The 18,927-nt window shown below is 43.6% G+C and overlaps 1 protein-coding gene across 1 annotated transcript in view; it reads right to left on the bottom strand.

Moving 5' to 3' along the window:
• Positions 1 to 7,324, bottom strand: part of LOC142663595 (T-cell surface glycoprotein CD4-like) — a 28,705-nt gene extending 21,381 nt beyond the window's left edge. Inside the window, exon 1 of the mRNA XM_075842342.1 lies at positions 7,252 to 7,324. The gene's annotated coding sequence lies outside the window, so the exon portion shown is untranslated. The remainder of the gene's footprint in view (positions 1 to 7,251) is intronic.
• Positions 7,325 to 18,927: the final 11,603 nt, after the last annotated feature.

Genomic DNA, 18,927 nt, shown 5'->3' on the forward strand with positions numbered 1-18,927 from the left:
ATATAACTACTATAATACTGCCCCCTATATACAAGAATATAACTACTATAATACTGCCTCCCTATATACAAGAATATAACTACTATAATACTGCTCCTATATACAAGAATATAACTACTATAATACTGCTCCTATATACAAGAATATAACTACTATAATACTGCTCCTATATACAAGAATATAACTACTATAATACTGCCCCTATATACAAGAATATAACTACTATAATACTGCCCCTATATACAAGAATATATCTACTATAATACTGCTCCTATATACAAGAATATAACTACTATAATACTGCTCCTATATACAAGAATATAACTACTATAATACTGCTCCTATATACAAGAATATAACTACTATAATACTACCCCTATATACAAGAATATATCTACTATAATACTGCTCCTATATACAAGAATATAACTACTATAATACTGCTCCTATATACAAGAATATAACTACTATAATACTGCCCCTATATACAAGAATATAACTACTATAATACTGCTCCTATATACAAGAATATAACTACTATAATACTGCTCCTATATACAAGAATATAACTACTATAATAATGCTCTTATATACAAGAATATAACTACTATAATACTGCCCCCTATATACAAGAGTATAACTACTATAATACTGCCCCTATATACAAGACTAGAACTACTATAATACTGCCCCCTATATACAAGAATATAACTACTATAATACTGCTCCCTATATACAAGAATATAACTACTATAATACTGCCCCCTGTATACAAGAATATAACTACTATAATACTGCCCCTGTATACAAGAATATAACTACTATAATACTGCTCCTATATACAAGAATATAACTACTATAATACTGCCCCCTATATACAAGAATATATCTACTATAATACTGCCCCCTATATACAAGAATATAACTACTATAATACTGCCCCTATATACAAGAAAATAACTACTATAATACTGCCCTCTATATACAAGAATATAACTACTATAATACTGCCCCCTATATACAAGAATATAACTACTATAATACTGCTCCTATATACAAGAATATAACTACTATAATACTGCCCCCTATATACAAGAATATAACTACTATAATACTGCCCCCTATATACAAGAATATACCTACTATTATACTGGCTCCTATATACAAGAATATAACTACTATAATACTGCACCTATATACAAGATTATAACTACTATAATACTGCCCCAATGGACAAGAACTATGGCATCACAGAACACTTTGGATGTAGGTAGGAGACCTGTACTAGAGACGATGGAGAGATATCGTCCCAGGCTCAGTGTTTTTGAGGTCAAGCTCAGTCACGAGTGGCTTCTGTGGGTAAGAACCTCATGAGATAAGACGTATTTATTATATATTTAGATCTTTTATGAACGCAGATTCGCCAACAGGAAGCACTGAAGTTTTTGTTTATATATATGGTAATTATTGCTGATCATCATTTTGTTCTTTTCAAATATTCTGCTTCCAGTGAAAACTAAATCTGTGGGTGATCTGAGCAGGTGTTGTCCGGCAGCATAATGTCTCCTCACTGCGGCCGTGCTGTAAGGAGGGGTTTGAATTTCAGGACCCCCCATTCTAGTGATCGATGAGGCCAATTAATAAATATACAGTGAATATTCCCTATTCCTCCATAGGGTTGTACATATTACCAAAACCCCCTCCCCTGTTCAACGTGCTCATTAAATGTACATGGTGGGGTAAGTTGGGCGATAGAAGAAGAGTCTAAGGTGCCCTGACTATTTGATAGTATGATGCTCACATATTTCAAATGCCGTCTCTGCTCCGTCCCATGATGGAGGGATGAGGCCGACCTGTGCTGAGATCCCCTATTTCTATTGGTCCCATAACACATAATAGTCCACAACTTCAATGGTAGCCCACCCTTGGATCAAACAAGGTCAAAATAGTGGAAATAAAAATGTATTGTAAAAAAATGTTTGGTTTTTTAGTGATGTCATCAGTATTTTTAACACTATCTAATTCTGATCTAGAGACCATGAAAGAGTAAATGTCAAGTACAGACCTGGTGCAAATCACCCAAAGGTCAGAATAACACAAAATTATGAAAAACAAAAAGAAGAAAGAATAGGTAACATGACAAAAGTGTCACAAAGTGGAAGAAATTTACAGTCACAGGCGATATTGTTATTTTTTGTGCTTTCATCAACAAACGGAAATCTGTTTTACTTTGAAATCGGCATCCTCCGAACAGAAAATAAAGTGCCCCCTTCACCGGACAGGTTAAAGGGAGTCAGTCTGTCAACAGAATGTCCATATTAAACTAGTAACAGGGTATTGTACAGGGGACGAACCTGTTTCTAGAGTGTAGAAATTAGTTCTATTAGCTTTATGCTAATGAGATTTGGGTGCAACAAGGGGGGGTCTCCGTTGCACCTAAATGCTCTTACATCGCTCCCGAGTTCAACCTCCCTCCCTTGTTACATTGATTGACAGGGGCCAGGCAGCATAATAGGGTGCATTCATGCCTGGCCCCGTACTATCTGTAACGCGGGTGCGTCCCGACTCGTTACTCGACGCATGCAGCATTGTCCGGAAGATAATCCTCCCTATTATTAGCCATAATTGCTAACATCTTACTTTAACTTCATCACCTGCATTCAGGGCCGGGACAAGGTATTTTGGTGTCCTAAGCAAATTAGGCTAATTGCACCCCCTCCCCACACACACACACACACACACACACACACACACTGTACCCCTGAATACAATCATAACACACTGAAGGACCCTATTAGTTGGCGGGCAAGCATATAGTTTCAATTTACAGAAAATGCCAGAGGCAAATAAAGCCCGTTTTTTTCCCAACTAACATGTATCACTACTCTAAATTCTAAAAAGTTATCTATATTAGTTTTAACAAAGAAACGAACCACATATAGAGTTAAAAATACAAGGTAGTGAAACAGCAGCAGTCCTCCTTGCTAAGGCTCGGTGACGGTATAGTACTAGCAAGTTAGGATAGAGCATATAGATAGAGCATTCGAGAAGCCCCCCGACATGTTTCGCTGCTCCGCTAAAGCCCCTACACCAATGTCGGTGGGGCTTATCGAATTTTAGCTCAATGTGGTTTTAGACAGCCCAAGCATATAGATAGCTACTCGCATTAGCTCATATACATCTTACTATCGCATCACAGACAAGCTCTTCTCTATGCTCTATCCTAACTGGCCCCATAAAAAGAGCATCACATGCTGTGCCCCCTGAATATAGTGCCATAGGCTGTGCCCCATACAAATAATGGTGCCACCCACAGTATCCCATGTAGATAGTGCCCCACACAGTGCCCCCTGCAGATAGTGTCCCAAACAATGCCCCCTGTAGATAATGCCGCACACAGTGCCCCCTGTAGATAATGCCGCACACAGTGCCCCCTGTGACTCCAGACCCATGACTAGGCCTCAGACTGGACTTAAAAAGAAAAAAAAATTCTAAAATAAAAATTACTCACATTTTAAATCCCCTTGCCGCTTTGTTCCCCACCGATTCTGCAGCAATTATGTCACATGCCTCGTTCACGTAACTGCTGAAGCCAATCACAGGTCTCGATTTGCTGCAGCAGTCACGTGAATAATGGTGCTGTAGTGGCAGGGGGATTTAAAAGGTGTGTAATCCTTTTAATTTTATAACGTTGCCTGCAGTTACTTAATGAGTAACTGCATTTCATCAAATGCTTGATATGTCATAGAGACTTTTCAGAAGTTTGGATCGGTTGGGGTCCGAGTTCTGAGACCCATACCGTCGCTGAAACGAAGGTGCAGAAGCGCTAAGCGGAGCACCCTGCATCTTCGGCTGTGATCGGCGCTCCTCGTCAGCCTGAAGACGGCTCACATAGACATTCTATGCAATCCGTCTTCAACTTAGCAGAGAGCGCCGATTACAGCCGAAGATGCAGGGTGTTCCGCTTAACGCTTCTGCACCTTCGTTTCAGCGACCATGGGGGTTCCAGCATCCGGACACCCACCAATCTAAACCTCTGATATGTCTCTATGACGATTCAAAAGTTTGATGAAAGTGCAGTCACTCTTTAAAGTTTTTCACATTATTATTGCCGGTTAAGAACTTTTACCAGCACCGGTGGATACCGGCTGGACAACCCTATGTATGGACAGTGTCGGACTGGGGTTCTTCGTGACCGACGTTCCTTGGGTCCACCAGAGAAGATGATCCTGAGGGCCACCCTCCATCTATACAAAACATGTGAACGACCACTTATAATTGTATCATAACCTTTGTTATCATTGTACACACAGGACGTATCATCAATAAGATCTAATAGGTTATTTGCGAACCATTTCATAAGAAATAGACCCTAGTGGCAGGTGATTGGCTCCAAAGTCACCTCCAAATCGGGTTGTCGTCTGCTGGACCTCTCTGACCCATTATTATGTGAGACTGAGCCCACCGGAGGACCCTCAGGTATCAGGCCTAGTCCAATCCTGCGTGCTTCATGTTCCTATGTACCGGTTCACCTCTTCAGTACAGGCCTCCAAAACCAACCATCTGAAACCATGTTACGAGCTTAGAGCACATCTAGTTTGCCATTTATATATTCTCGTCATTTCCCGATGAAAAATATTAATTGTAATAATATTTTTATTTTATTTTTATTTGCCATTAATGGACATTATATATTAATTTTAATGTCCAGTTTATTTTTCGTTGTTGTTGTTATTATTATTATTATTTTATATTTAGTCAAATTCCATTCTAATTATTCAATTGAAATTGTATTGTACAGAGAAAAAAAATTCTAATTGCTTAAAAAGTTCCTGGAATAAATATTCGTAAACTACAGTCATGTCTCCTAATACCTATAATGTAGTCCTTGAGCGTGAGGATGCTGGGAGTGGGGGTCGCATGCACTTGTTTACATGCACTTCTCGATAGAAGTCAGATTGTGGTCCCCTAAAATGAGTGCATGACGACCACATTTTTAACCGGGAGTAGTACAAAAGAAATTTGCATCGTAACTGTAGAGAAGTGAGTTTATTTATGTAGCAGTGGTGAATAGGTCATTTGGCACCATGGTGGTATCACAGTCATCGGATATGTGTAGGACTGCAGGTAAACCTACTGGGTTTTCTTATCCTGGCACATAAAATAATGAAAAACGAATTCAGCTCTGCTACATCTTTACATAGGGAAGCCCCCATTTTGTTGTCTTCAATCAATAAGAGGTTTCACATCAAAAACACATCGGACAAAATGCCCCGTTGACTTTTTGATATCAGGCTTAGGTAACATTGACCATGTTTCTTGATGTTATTAGAAATTATAATTTTTATGTTCTAGAAAAGTCTTTGCCTAGTTGAATTACTATAAATTATAGTGATGTTTAGTCAGCTGGAATTTTTTTTAATTCTTTTTTGAAAAATGTGTTTTAAAGGGGAATTTCCACGTAGAAGAAAATATCCCGTGTAGATATAAGACCTGGTCTGTAAGTCATTTTCTATTCAGGCGTTTCTGAGATGGATCGGTTTTTTCTCTCACTAAACCCCAAAAGTTACAACAGAAAATGGCCACCATTAAAGCTACGACCCCCAACTTTCCCAGACTCCTAAATTTCAAATCTACCCCTGCTAGCGAGGGAATACATCATAAGGAGACAGATCTGCCATTTATGGGTCTACGTAAACTGAGTGACAACCCCCTTGAAAAAGTGTTAGGTTGGGGGTACCTTGGGCCCACTCTCCATCATAAACTCATACATCACATACTTTCATCGTCAGGTGGGGTTGTCTAATGGTGGATGGATCCCATGGACCTTGTTGGGGAAGTACCCTATTATGACAAAGTCATAATTTTGGGTACTTCATAAAGTTTTCTGGTTCTCTGTTGGGCCCGTTTTTCTCTGCAGTGAGAAATCCTTAATATCAATTATATAAGATGACGAGAGGAAAACTCAACAACATAATTCCTGGTGATTTTTTTTTTAATTTCAGGGGTAAATGTTCCTTAAACTCTGTAAAAACATTTTTTTTATAATTTTATAATTTTATTTCTTTATTATTATAATTTTTTTTCTTTATTTTTCAAACAATACACAAATCCTTAGATTCCACACAGCTTACAAAGGAAAAAGTTCACACGACCACCAACAACCCCTTAGCCGCACTGGGAGTAAAACAAACGGTATAATTATACCATATTTAATTTTACATATACTGTAGTTTGTGCGGTCTATTTAATCCGAAATACTTCTGATCCAAGTACAAAACAGCTTAATTTTTTTTTCTTTAATTAAACTGAAAATAGATTGTACAATGGGATTTATTTCTACTCGCTAAATAATAAAATCATAAAATAAATTAAAAATTAAACACTAATAAAGTCATGAATAAAAATAACCAAATCATAAAATATTTTAGTAATACTACAACTAGTGATAAAAAATAACAAAATCACATTTGTCTAATATAAAGTTTTTAGAGTCCATCCATTTTTTTATATTTTTTAGAAACACGGATTAGACAAAAAAACAAACAAACAAATGACTCCTCCTTAGCTGTCTACTTTGAAATATTTTGTTTTTCTTTTTGTTCTTTTATTCTATATTTTTTCTTTTTTTATTCTTGTAATTTTTCCATATTTTTATTTTATATATATATATATATATATATCGATAGATAGATATATATTTTTTTATTTTATTTTTAATGATTTGATTTTATTTATTTTTATATTTCGTTTTTTAGATTTTTGTATTTATTTATTGTTTTTGTTCTTTTTTAATTTTCTATTTAGCACTTTTGCTGAGCTGAGTCTATACCACTTACTGGTGATTATTTTTTCACTACACCTTCACTACTTTTTCTGTAAAATAATACTTTTGTATTACTTTCTACTCCTAATCTATCTGCTTATTTTTGATGATCCCCTTAATGCGCATTTTTTGACCAGCACAACTCTTCTGATCCTGTGTAAACCCCGTTCACTTCTTTTCTCAAGGCTAAATAATCCAAGAAATTAACATACTTGAAATAACTTGCGGCAGCCGGTATTATATTTATTCTACCATGTATATGCATTTACGTCAGATGTAAAATAATTTTTGGTTTCTTTTCCTTTTACGCTGTTTACTTTTAGAATTTTTCAATGATTATTAAGAAAAAAATTTAGCAAAACGTTTTTACAGTCGACAACGAAGGAGGAGAAAACTGTTGTAAATGAAGAGTTTGTGCGTCTTACCTGCAGGATGTGGGGTACAGATGTGTCTGCTCCTGGTGGTATCTTGTCCTTGGGGTTAAGCTCTCATTTCTCCTCCCATCATACACAGGAAGTTGCAGATCTGGGCCATCAAATCACATAAGAAATCTACAAGCGCATGAAGTCGGTGCCGAGTCAAGGAAGGGATATGTACACAACCATCTACAATACAGCTGCCTTACCCAACCAAGAGAGATAAGAGGTTACAGGCCAAAACAATGCTCCAACTAGTGGCTTCTATGTAGCAGGGGTGTAGCTAGGGAGCCGTGGACCCATGTTTTAGGTGCTAGGGGGCGCCAACAAGCCATTCCGCCTTAAGAAGGGTATTTAGATACAGAGCTAGGGCAGAGAACTGAACCCTTTGCCCCGAGTGAAGGAAATCCCAGCTATGTGTCTGCCATATTCCAGCTATGTCCATACCACAAAGTAGTCACTGACCAGACCGCAGAAGTCGTGATGCATACCTGCGATACTTGAACTTGAAATTGCCACCCCTTTTGCCCAGGTACTCCGCCAGGGCATCTCTGCGAGATACCGTAAAAAAATTTTTACGTAAGGGGAGGATCATGTTTACTCCCCTTGCAGACCATCAATATTACAGTCCCCGAAAACCCATTTAAGGTAGAATTACACAAAAACATCTAGACTCAGCTGTGTATGGTGAATTTAGAAACTGTCAACCCAAATTTTTACATACTCCCACTTGCACTATTTGTTTTCTACTATAAATGATTAATACTCATTTGTCGCAACCAAGTCTTGGCCATTGCCAGTGCCCATTGAAGGTCCATCCGTGCCTGTAAGTAAGGGTGTACATACAATGGAGGCAGACCATGTGCCGGTTAAGGGGTCCTTGAAGAGTGGAGATGCAGTCCTGGTTGGTCCCATTCTCTTTTGCTCATAGGTGGTGAGAGACTCTGCACGATTGACCTTCCCAGAGGAACTGCAACAACCAGAGGATGGGGAAATGACCCAAGGGTTATGGAAAGAGGGAGGAGGGGGAAATACTAGATTGGTCCTAGGTGGTGAAAAAGGTGGTCTAAGGTGGTTTGAGCTTTGGTATAGGGAACCCTCTCTTCTATGTACGCCACTAGCTGTAAGTTTCCTTTGGACCTCGAAGCAGACTAATTTTTTGAGGAAGGCTCACTGAGTAGACATGAGCCCCAAGAAGAAGTTTTTACGGAGAAATGCATCACAGTCCAGTGTTTCTCTGCAGAAATAGAACTTGTCCTGCTATGATTGAACGTCTAGAATCAGAGAAGATGTCACCTGTGAGTGACTGGAATTATACAGGAGCTGTCACCTCTCCAATCTGTTCTAGATAATCTCTGTATTACTACCCATGAGATCTTCTACTCTGTGTTGTGTTACTCTCTTATTCCTCCTGGAAATTTATGAATACAGCCTTGCCGACATGGAAACTTTTTGTAACACAACAAAGTCCTTTTATTTTAGAACTACAACTGCAATACAAAGCAATACATTGAGTTGCATGCAATATTGTGGCCTGCAGCTGTCACTCAAAAGTTAAAATCATTCTGTAGTGCTACAAAAAGTCTGTGTAGCCCAGGCCTAATCGACCTAACTGGGTGTTACCATTCCCCTTTTAATAGGATGTGTCCCTACACAGTCTGATACTGTCAGCGATGATTGGGAAGTGTATATGGTCACAGCCCTTTGTCAAGTGGAATGGCAACACCAAGTTGTCAATCTACTCATTTATTTCCTGGAGGATTAACAAAGCAACAGCACAATTCTAAGAGTCTCCAGAATTATTATTTCTGTAATGGAATCACTAGTTGAGCAATTCCCCAGAATGAAAGTTATGGAATTGATCTGTAAGCGATTCCCCAAAGGCAGCTGGAGACTGTTTGGATAAAGCGTGTAGGTAATCCACTACCTCAAGTCCGTCACTAATCTGATCAGCAGAGTCTAAGGCCACTCTTTGGTCTTCACCAAAGCCCACCGCAAACCCAGGTTGCATTAACGTAGATAAATGTTGCGTTTAATGTAGATAAATGTAAAGTTATGCATCTGGGTACGAAAAACCTGCAAGCATCATATGTCCTAGGGGGAGCTACACTGGGGGAGTCAATTGTTGAGAAGGATCTGGGTGTACTTGTAAATCATAAACTAAATTTCAGCATGCAGTGTCAATCAGCTGCTTCAAAGGCCAGCAAGATATTGTCGTGTATTAAAAGAGGCATGGACTCACGGGACAGGGATGTAATATTACCACTTTACAAAGCATTAGTGAGGCCTCATCTAGAATATGCAGTTCAGTTCTGGGCTCCAGTTCATAGAAAGGATGCCCTGGAGTTGGAAAAAATACAAAGAAGAGCAACGAAGCTAATAAGGGGCATGGAGAATCTACGTTATGAGGAAAGATTAAAAGAACTAAACCTATTTAGCCTTGAAAAAAGACGACTTAGGGGGGACATGATTAACTTATATAAATATATGAATGGCACATACAAAAAATATGGTGAAATCCTGTTCCATGTAAAACCCCCTCAAAAAACAAGGGGGCGCTCCCTCCGTCTGGAGAAAAAAAGGTTCAAGCTGCAGAGGCGACAAGGCTTCTTTACTGTAAGAACGGTGAATCTATGGAATAGTCACCGCAGGAGCTGGTCACAGCAGGGACAGTAGATGGCTTTACAAAAGGCTTAGATAATTTCCTAGAACAAAAAAATATTAACTCCTATGTGTAGAAATTTTGACTTCCCCTTTCCCGTCCTTTGGTTGAACTTGATGGACATGTGTCTTTTTTCAACCGTACAAACTATGTAACTATGTAACTATGTAACTATGTAACAGAATACAGTGTTGGACAGTGGCGTAACTATAGGGGTCGCAGCGGTCGCAATTGCAACCGGGCCCCGAAGCCAGGGGGGCCCGTGGCCCCCCGCAACACATCAATGAAAAGTTACTATAGTAACTGGGGCCTATGGAATAAACTACACGGGCCCATGTTACTATAGTAACTGACAGTACTTACCCTCCCTCTTTCCGGAGAGCAGTGGAGGTTCTGACGTCACAGCACTGTGCGCAGCGCACAACATCCCGACACTTGATAGAGTGACGACCTCCGCTGCGGCTAAAGAGTAGGGTAAGTTTAATATTACATTCTTGCTGAAGCTGATGGGTCGGGGTCCGACTCCCTTCTCAAAGGCACTATTCAGGATTTTCATCAAATCCGAAGAGAAGGTGCTTATAGGGTTATGGCTCAATTTGCAGTAAGTATCTTTGTTCCGTAGTTGGCGGAATGCTTCTTTCTCATATTGTTTGGTTGGCCAGACTACTATGTTACCCCCCTTGTCCGCCGCCTTGAAGACCACGTCTTCAAGCGATTGGAGAGATTTCAGTGCAGCGCGCTGTGCCGCTGTTAGGTTATCGTATCTATTATTAACGGAGATCTTTTTAAAATCTTCCATCACAAGTTTTGTGAAGATCTCCACTTGTGGGCATAGGGACAAGGGGGGAAACCTTTTGGACCGGGGTACAATAGAATTAGGGAACCCACCCAGAGTGCAGGTGGATCATTACACTGGGCACCATGACCCCACATGGGCTCAATGAAAATTTAAGTTTCTCGGCTTTTCTGTAAGATTCCTGTTACCTTGTTGGTACGCAACATGACTTTGCCTATAAATCCCTCCTATACTAACTTTCCTTTTCAGTTTTTATGTGTTTTTAATAGTTATTAATGCCTGTTCTTTTCTGCAGTATTGTGTCTAGATCGAGCGACTCCTTAAGTGCTGTTCCTCCGAAACATCATGGAACTATATCTATGATACATCAATCAACCCCTCCGGACAATGAACTTATCCATTTGAACTGTTCATCTATTCATCTTCTGTTCACTCTACTGATTTACAGTACACCATATGTCCTTTCAATTACGTATGTGGTTTAGATTCATTCTGTAATTTCACTCGATTGTCACCCTCTGACATATAATAATCCATTATGCCGTTTGTTTTTGTCCTTCACTGCTCGCAATAATATATATATATCATATGCGTCGTACTTTCATGTTATTCATGATCTTCTTTTTTCACTTGTATTATATTAGTTTCCCCTGGTATCAGTTTCCCCTTTCACCCCCCCCCCTTTCCCCCCCCCCTTTTTTTGTTTTTCTCATTAATTTACTATCTTAATAGTATTTAATTTTTTGTATTATTATATCCTATTGTCTGATATATATCTGCACTTTTATCTACCACCAGTTGCAATGGTCTATTTCGATTATATTGGTCACATTACATCACTAATGCTATCTTATGTCTCACATGCTTCATTCTTCATATCCTTCTTATTCACCCTTTCATTTGATGCCTTCGGTACAAACATCAACACATCTTCATTCCTCTTTTGATTGCTGATCATATTCACATTCTTATACAATAGTACACGTCCATACATGTACCTCAATCAGTGGCGTAACTACCGCCGTAGCAGCAGTAGCGGCTGCTACGGGGCCCGCGGCATGAGGGGGCCCGTGTCGCCCGCCGGCACGGGCCCCCACCATGGCCGGAGGCTCCGCTAGGAGCCGCTATGGCTGCTACAGCGGGACGCCACTGAACACTACGGCAGAGCAGGGAGGTATCTCCCCGCTCTGCCATTAACTGGTTCCCGACCGCTGGCTGTATTTTTACGGCCAGCGGTCAGGGTCCTTAAAACCCGAGCCATAGACTTTCTACGGCTCGGGTTTTAACTTGCTGCCCGCGCGATCGGGCAGCTGAATGTCGGGTCTCCGGCTGTCAGTGACTGCCGGGGACCCTGAGGAGAGGATAGAAGCAGCTTTCGCTGCTTCTGTCTTCTCTGATCTCTTTTACACAGCGCTCAATGAACGCTGTGTACAGGAATAGAGACAGCAGCAGCGGCGCTGTCTCTATTCCTCCCGGTGATCATGTGACTGGTCACATGATCGCCGGGTGCCGTTAGTGACAGACTGCTGCTGGGTCTTACTAGACCCAGCACAGCCTTATTAGTGACAATCGTCACTATGAGAGGGCTGATTTCCTCTGTAACTGGGGCTGCTGTGCAGCTCCAGTTACAGTGGAAAAACATGGTGTAAAATAAAGAAAAAAAATATATAAAGTTCCCCAAAGGTCTTCTTTGACCTTTGGGGGACAGACCATAGTAATAAAAAAAATAATAAAGTAAAGTGCAAAAAAAAATTAAATAATAAATACACATAAAATACCCACCCCAAAAAAACCGTTCCCCCCGCCAATCATTGTTGTAACCCTAGCGCTGACCCAATTACCCTAATATAGACATGTAATATATAAAGATTTACGGTAGACAATGACGATCACAAATAAAAGGTCTATTTTAGGGTAAAACTATGTTTTTACCCAAAAAAAAATAGCTGAAATGTAAAAAAGCTTATGTTTTTACTATTATTTTCAAACTTTATGAATAAAAATTCTAAAATAGCAAAAAAGGTGCGTATAAAAACGATAAAAAATTAAACCTGCATTGTCTATGGAAAAAACGTCGCAAAAATCACGTCGTTAGCCCAACAAATAAAAAAGTTAGAGCCATTTAACTAACACGTGCTAAAAATGGCTAAACGGTGTCTGGTCCTGAAGGCGCAAAATAGAGCAAAAGACATGTATAGGGGATAGTCAGAGGTTTGCCGGAAGTCAGAGGTTAGTCATGGAGAAGTTCAGGGGACTTTCAGTCCCCCGTTCTCCCTATCGCTGCCAGAGATCACACATGTATCCCCTGTCCTGTGGAGAGGGGATACATGTATTTTGTAGGACACACTGTAGGTCGCATTTTTTTGGGAGGGGGGAACGCTGTATGGCGTTCCCTACAGGGGGAGGGGGGAACGCTGTATGGCGTTCCCTACAGGGGGGCTGTATGGCGTTCCCTACGGGGGGCTGTATGGCGTTCTCTACAGGGGGGGGCTGTATGGCGTTCCCTACAGGGGGGGGCTGTATGGCGTTCTCTACAGGGGGGCTGTATGGCGTTCTCTACAGGGGGATGTATGGCGCTATCTACAGAGGGGGGGCTGTATGGCGTTATCTACAGGGGGGGCTGTAAAAAAGGCACTATCTACAAGGGGGGGGGGTTGTGTGACACCCAGGGGAGGGGGGGCCCCAGTCAAAAGTTTGCTATGGGGCCCAGTCTTTCCTAGTTACGCCCCTGACCTCAATATTTCCACATGTCCTGGGGTTTGCGAATGCCGTAGTTGAACCTTGGAGCCTCGCCCCGTTCCTCTGTCATCTATACGTCCGCACTGCGCCTGCTCTGTTCCCATGGACACGCGTCCCCGGGGGCACGCAGGCGCAGTGGGAGCGTGACGAACAGGGGACGGGGATCTCGCGGCTCAGGCCAGGTTCCCGCGCATGCGCCGTAGACCAGAACGAGAGGACTGACACCGGAACCACATACTTTTTGATTAATGGAACCATATATAAAGCTCGACACCGTACCTCACAATACACTACCCCCTGAGGAAGCCATATTGGCGAAACGCGCGTCGGGGCGCAACACCTTTCAGGCTGCCCACCATTATACTCTCCATACTTGACTCAATGTGATTTCACACGGACCAGATACACTGGACTGCGTCTCTGGCAGTTCTATTTTTACTCTGGCACCTTGGTTCAGATTTCTCTCACCTACCTCTGCAAAGCGCAAATTAACTATAGACACCTAAATACTATTTTCTAGTGATGTCACAAGCATTAGGGCTACTTGTACTGACTTGGTGTTATGATTAATTCCTAATTCCGCTGCTCGTCATTACTAGTTTATTATGTGTGCAGACAATATATGAGTTAGACGCTGTCACGTGTGATTCACACTAGGAAGTGTTTCCGTACCAGATTCTGTGTGTCCACAGTGGGCATTATATCCTAACCTTCAATATTTTTGAAGCTACCGCACTGCTTTTCCCTTCTTTTATTCGGATCCTTCTTTGAATTTTATCTGTAATAATTGTTAGGGATCTGCCAGGTACTTCATCTAGCTATACTCCTGGGATTAATCAATCCACACCTGAGGCCAGACCTGCTCGACTGACACCATCTCCCACCAACCAGGGTGGCAGGCTCAGGAGTGGGAGAGCCTATCGCGGCCTGGTCTCTCGGAGTTAGCTCCGCCCCCTGCCCTTTATTACCTGCCCTGTGCTCTCCCTCAGTGCTTGTAATTCTTTTGGATTCCTGGCCCCACTGCTGCTTGCTCCAGCCTGCTTCTGCCGTGCTTCTGCCTTGCTGCAGTTCTGCTTGACCTGCTTGCTTGCCCTGGCTTGCTTCTGTCTCCGTGCCTGCTCGGGTGTACTCACTTCGTCCTGGTCCTGACTGTTCGTTCGCCGCCCCGTTTCCTCGTGGCGTTCCGTGGCTACTGCCCCTTCCCTTGCGTGTTCCCTGTTTGTCTTCCTGTGCACTTAGCCAGCGTAGGGACCGCCGCCCAGTTGTACCTCGTCGCCTAGGGCGGGTCGTTGCAAGTAGGCAGGGACAGGGCGGTGGGTAGATTAGGGCTCACTTTCCCTTTACCTCCTTCCTGCCATTACATAATTACAAGCCCTTACCTAGTCTACCATTTCTCCTACGCTGACGCTATCATGGACCCCCTTGAGACCCTGACCCAGCAGATGCAGGGCCTCTCCCTACAGGTCCAGGCCCTGGCCCAAAGGGTCAATCAGGGTGACGCTGCTTTAGTAGTACCCCTCACCTCACCTCTAGAACCCGACCTCAAGTTACCTGACCGGTTTTCAGGGGACCGTAAGACGTTTCTCTCCTTCCGGGAGAGTTGCAGACTGTATTTCCGCCTAAAGCCCCACTCCTCAGGTTCCGAGAACCAGCGGGTGGGTATCATCATATCCCGACTCCAGGAAGGGCCCCAAGAGTGGGCCTTCTCCTTGGCTCCTGACGCCCCTGAACTTTCCTCTGTTGATCGTTTTTTCTCTGCCCTCTGACTCATTTACGACGAGACTGACAGGACTGCTTTAGCCGAGAGTCAGCTGGTGACCTTACGTCAGGGTAGGAGACCGGTTGAGGAATACTGTTCTGATTTTAGGAAGTGGTGCGTAGCTTCTCAGTGGAACGATCCGGCCCTAAGGTGCCAGTTTAGGTTAGGATTATCTGACGCCCTGAAGGATCTGCTGGTTAGCTACCCCTCGCCTGACTCCCTTGACCAGGTTATGGCCCTAGCAGTACGACTTGACCGACGTCTCAGGGAACGTCAGCTAGAACGCTTCAGTGTGCTCCCCTCTGACTTTTCTGCGATCCCCCCCGAGGTCCCGTCTCCTCGCCCCTCCACGGAGGACTCGGAGGTACCTATGCAACTCGGGGCCTCCATGTCCCCTCGACAACGTAGAGAGTTTCGCAGAATGAATGGTCTCTGCTTCTACTGTGGGGACGACAAGCATCTACTGAACACCTGTCCCAGGCGCAAGAATAAGAAGCCGGAAAACTTCCGCGCCTAAGTGATCATCGGGGAGGTCACTTGGGCGCACAGGTATTTCCCGTTAATGTGAAACGCAATAAAATTTTGCTTCCCTTTCAGGTCTCGTTTGCTGGCCGGTCTGCCACGGGCAGTGCTTTCGTGGATTCTGGCTCATCTGCTAATATCATGTCTGTGGATTTTGCTATGTCTCTAAAGATGCCTTGTATTGATTTACCTTATCCCATCCCTGTAGTAGGAATCGACCCAACCCCCCTTGGTAATGGTTATTTTACTCAGCATACTCCTGTTTTTGAACTCCTGGTTGGCTCCATGCATTTGGAGCAGTGCTCTGTACTGGTGATGCAGGGATTATCGTCTGATCTGGTATTAGGTCTTCCCTGGTTGCAGTTGCATAATCCCACATTTGATTGGAATACTGGGGATCTCACCAAATGGGGTAATGAATGTCTTATGTCATGTCTTTCTGTTAACTCTATTTCTCCCCGGGAGGAGGTAAACACGCTTCCTGAGTTTGTTCAGGACTTCGCCGATGTGTTTTCTAAGGAGGCCTCCGAGGTGTTGCCCCCCCATAGAGATTACGATTGCGCTATCGATTTGGTGCCTGGTGCCAAGCTTCCTAAGGGTAGGATATTTAATCTTTCATGTCCTGAACGTGAAGCGATGAGGGTGTATATCCAAGAATGCCTGGCCAAGGGTTTCATTCGCCCCTCGACTTCTCCTGTAGGTGCTGGCTTCTTCTTCGTGGGGAAGAAGGATGGTGGTCTTAGGCCGTGCATTGATTATCGTAACCTGAATAAGGTCACCGTAAGGAACCAGTACCCACTTCCTTTGATTCCGGATCTTTTTAATCAGGTTCAGGGAGCCCAATGGTTTTCTAAGTTCGATCTACGGGGGGCATATAACCTTATCCGCATCAAAGAGGGGGATGAGTGGAAAACTGCGTTCAACACACCCGAGGGTCATTTCGAATACCTGGTCATGCCCTTTGGGTTGTGTAATGCCCCTGCTGTCTTCCAGAATTTTATTAATGAAATCCTGAGAGAGTACCTGGGTAATTTTCTTGTTGTGTACCTTGATGACATACTGGTCTTTTCCAAGGACTGGTCCTCCCACGTGGAGCATGTCAGGAAGGTGCTCCAGGTCCTTCGGGAGAATAATCTGTTTGCTAAGACTGAAAAATGTGTCTTTGGGGTACAGGAGATACCATTTTTAGGGCAAATCCTCACTCCTCATGAATTCCGCATGGACCCTGCCAAGGTTCAAGCTGTGGCGGAATGGGTCCAACCTGCCTCCCTTAAGGCGTTACAGTGTTTTTTAGGGTTCGCCAACTATTACAGGAGATTTATTGCCAACTTCTCGGTCGTCGCTAAGCCTCTTACGGACCTTACCCGCAAGGGTGCCGATGTCCTCCATTGGCCCCCTGAGGCCGTCCAGGCCTTTGAGACTCTCAAGAAGTGCTTTATCTCGGCCCCCGTGCTGATTCAGCCCAACCAAGAGGAGCCATTTATTGTGGAGGTTGACGCTTCCGAGGTGGGAGTGGGGGCCGTCTTGTCCCAGGGTACCAGCTCCCTCACCCATCTCCGCCCCTGTGCTTACTTCTCTAGGAAGTTTTCGCCCACGGAGAGTAACTATGATATTGGTAACCGCGAACTTCTTGCCATTAAATGGGCTTTTGAGGAGTGGCGGCACTTCCTGGAGGGGGCCAGACACCAGGTAACGGTCCTTACGGATCACAAGAATCTGGTTTTCCTAGAATCGGCCCGGAGGCTTAATCCTAGACAAGCTCGGTGGGCACTATTCTTTACCAGATTTAATTTCTTGGTTACCTATAGGGCTGGGTCCAAGAATATTAAGGCTGACGCTCTGTCACGTAGTTTCATGGCCAATCCTCCTTCCGAGAAGGATCCCGCTTGTATTTTATCCCCTGGTATAATCGTCTCTGCCACGGATTCGGATTTAGCTTCTGATATCGCGGCTGATCAGGGTGCAGCTCCCGGGAACGTTCCTGGGGACAAACTGTTTGTTCCCCTGCAATACCGGCTGAGGGTACTCAGGGAAAACCATGACTCCGCTCTATCTGGTCATCCTGGCATCTTGGGCACCAAACACCTCATTACCAGAAACTATTGGTGGCCTGGGTTGCCTAAAGATGTTAGGGCTTACGTCGCCGCTTGTGAGGTTTGCGCTAGGTCCAAAACCCCTAGGTCCCGACCTGCGGGCCTACTACGTTCCTTGCCCATTCCCCAGAGACCTTGGACCCATATCTCCATGGATTTTATCACCGATTTGCCTCCATCTCAGGGCAAGTCGGTGGTGTGGGTGGTAGTCGACCGCTTCAGCAAGATGTGCCACTTTGTGCCCCTTAAGAAGCTACCTAACGCCAAGACGTTAGCTTCTTTGTTTGTGAAACACATCCTGCGTCTCCATGGGGCCCCAGTCAATATCGTTTCTGACAGAGGGGTACAATTTGTTTCCTTATTTTGGAGAGCTTTTTGTAAAAAGTTGGAGATTGATCTGTCCTTCTCCTCCGCCTTCCATCCCGAAACTAATGGACAAACGGAAAGGACCAACCAATCCCTGGAACAATATTTAAGGTGTTTCATCTCTGACTGTCAATTCGATTGGGTCTCATTCCTTCCCCTTGCTGAATTTTCCCTGAATAACCGGGTCAGTAACTCGTCAGGGGTCTCCCCGTTTTTCTGTAATTTCGGGTTTAACCCAAGGTTCTCCTCCGTCTCCCCTGGTTGTTCCAATAATCCTGAGGTAGAGGAGGTTCATCGGGAACTGTGCACTGTCTGGGCCCAGGTTCAGAAGAACCTAGAGGCGTCCCAGAGCGCACAAAAGATTCAGGCGGATAGTAGACGTTCTGCTAACCCCCGGTTTGTCGTCGGGGATTTGGTCTGGTTGTCGTCCAGGAACTTGCGCCTTAAGGTCCCGTCCAGGAAGTTTGCTCCCCGATTTATTGGACCTTATAAGATCATTGAAGTCCTCAACCCTGTATCCTTCCGTCTGGAACTCCCCCCATCCTTTCGCATACATGACGTCTTCCATGCCTCCCTCCTTAAACGCTGCTCCCCGTCCTGGTCCCCCTCGAGGATACCTCCTGTTCCCGTTCTCACCCCTGAGGGGGTGGAATTCGAGGTGGCCAAGATTATGGACAGTAGGATGGTCCAGGGCTCCCTCCAGTACCTGGTCCATTGGAGAGGATACGGGCCGGAGGAGAGGACTTGG

Source organism: Rhinoderma darwinii, chromosome 11, assembly GCF_050947455.1.
Source record: "Rhinoderma darwinii isolate aRhiDar2 chromosome 11, aRhiDar2.hap1, whole genome shotgun sequence".
Taxonomy (NCBI): Eukaryota; Metazoa; Chordata; class Amphibia; order Anura; family Rhinodermatidae; genus Rhinoderma; species Rhinoderma darwinii.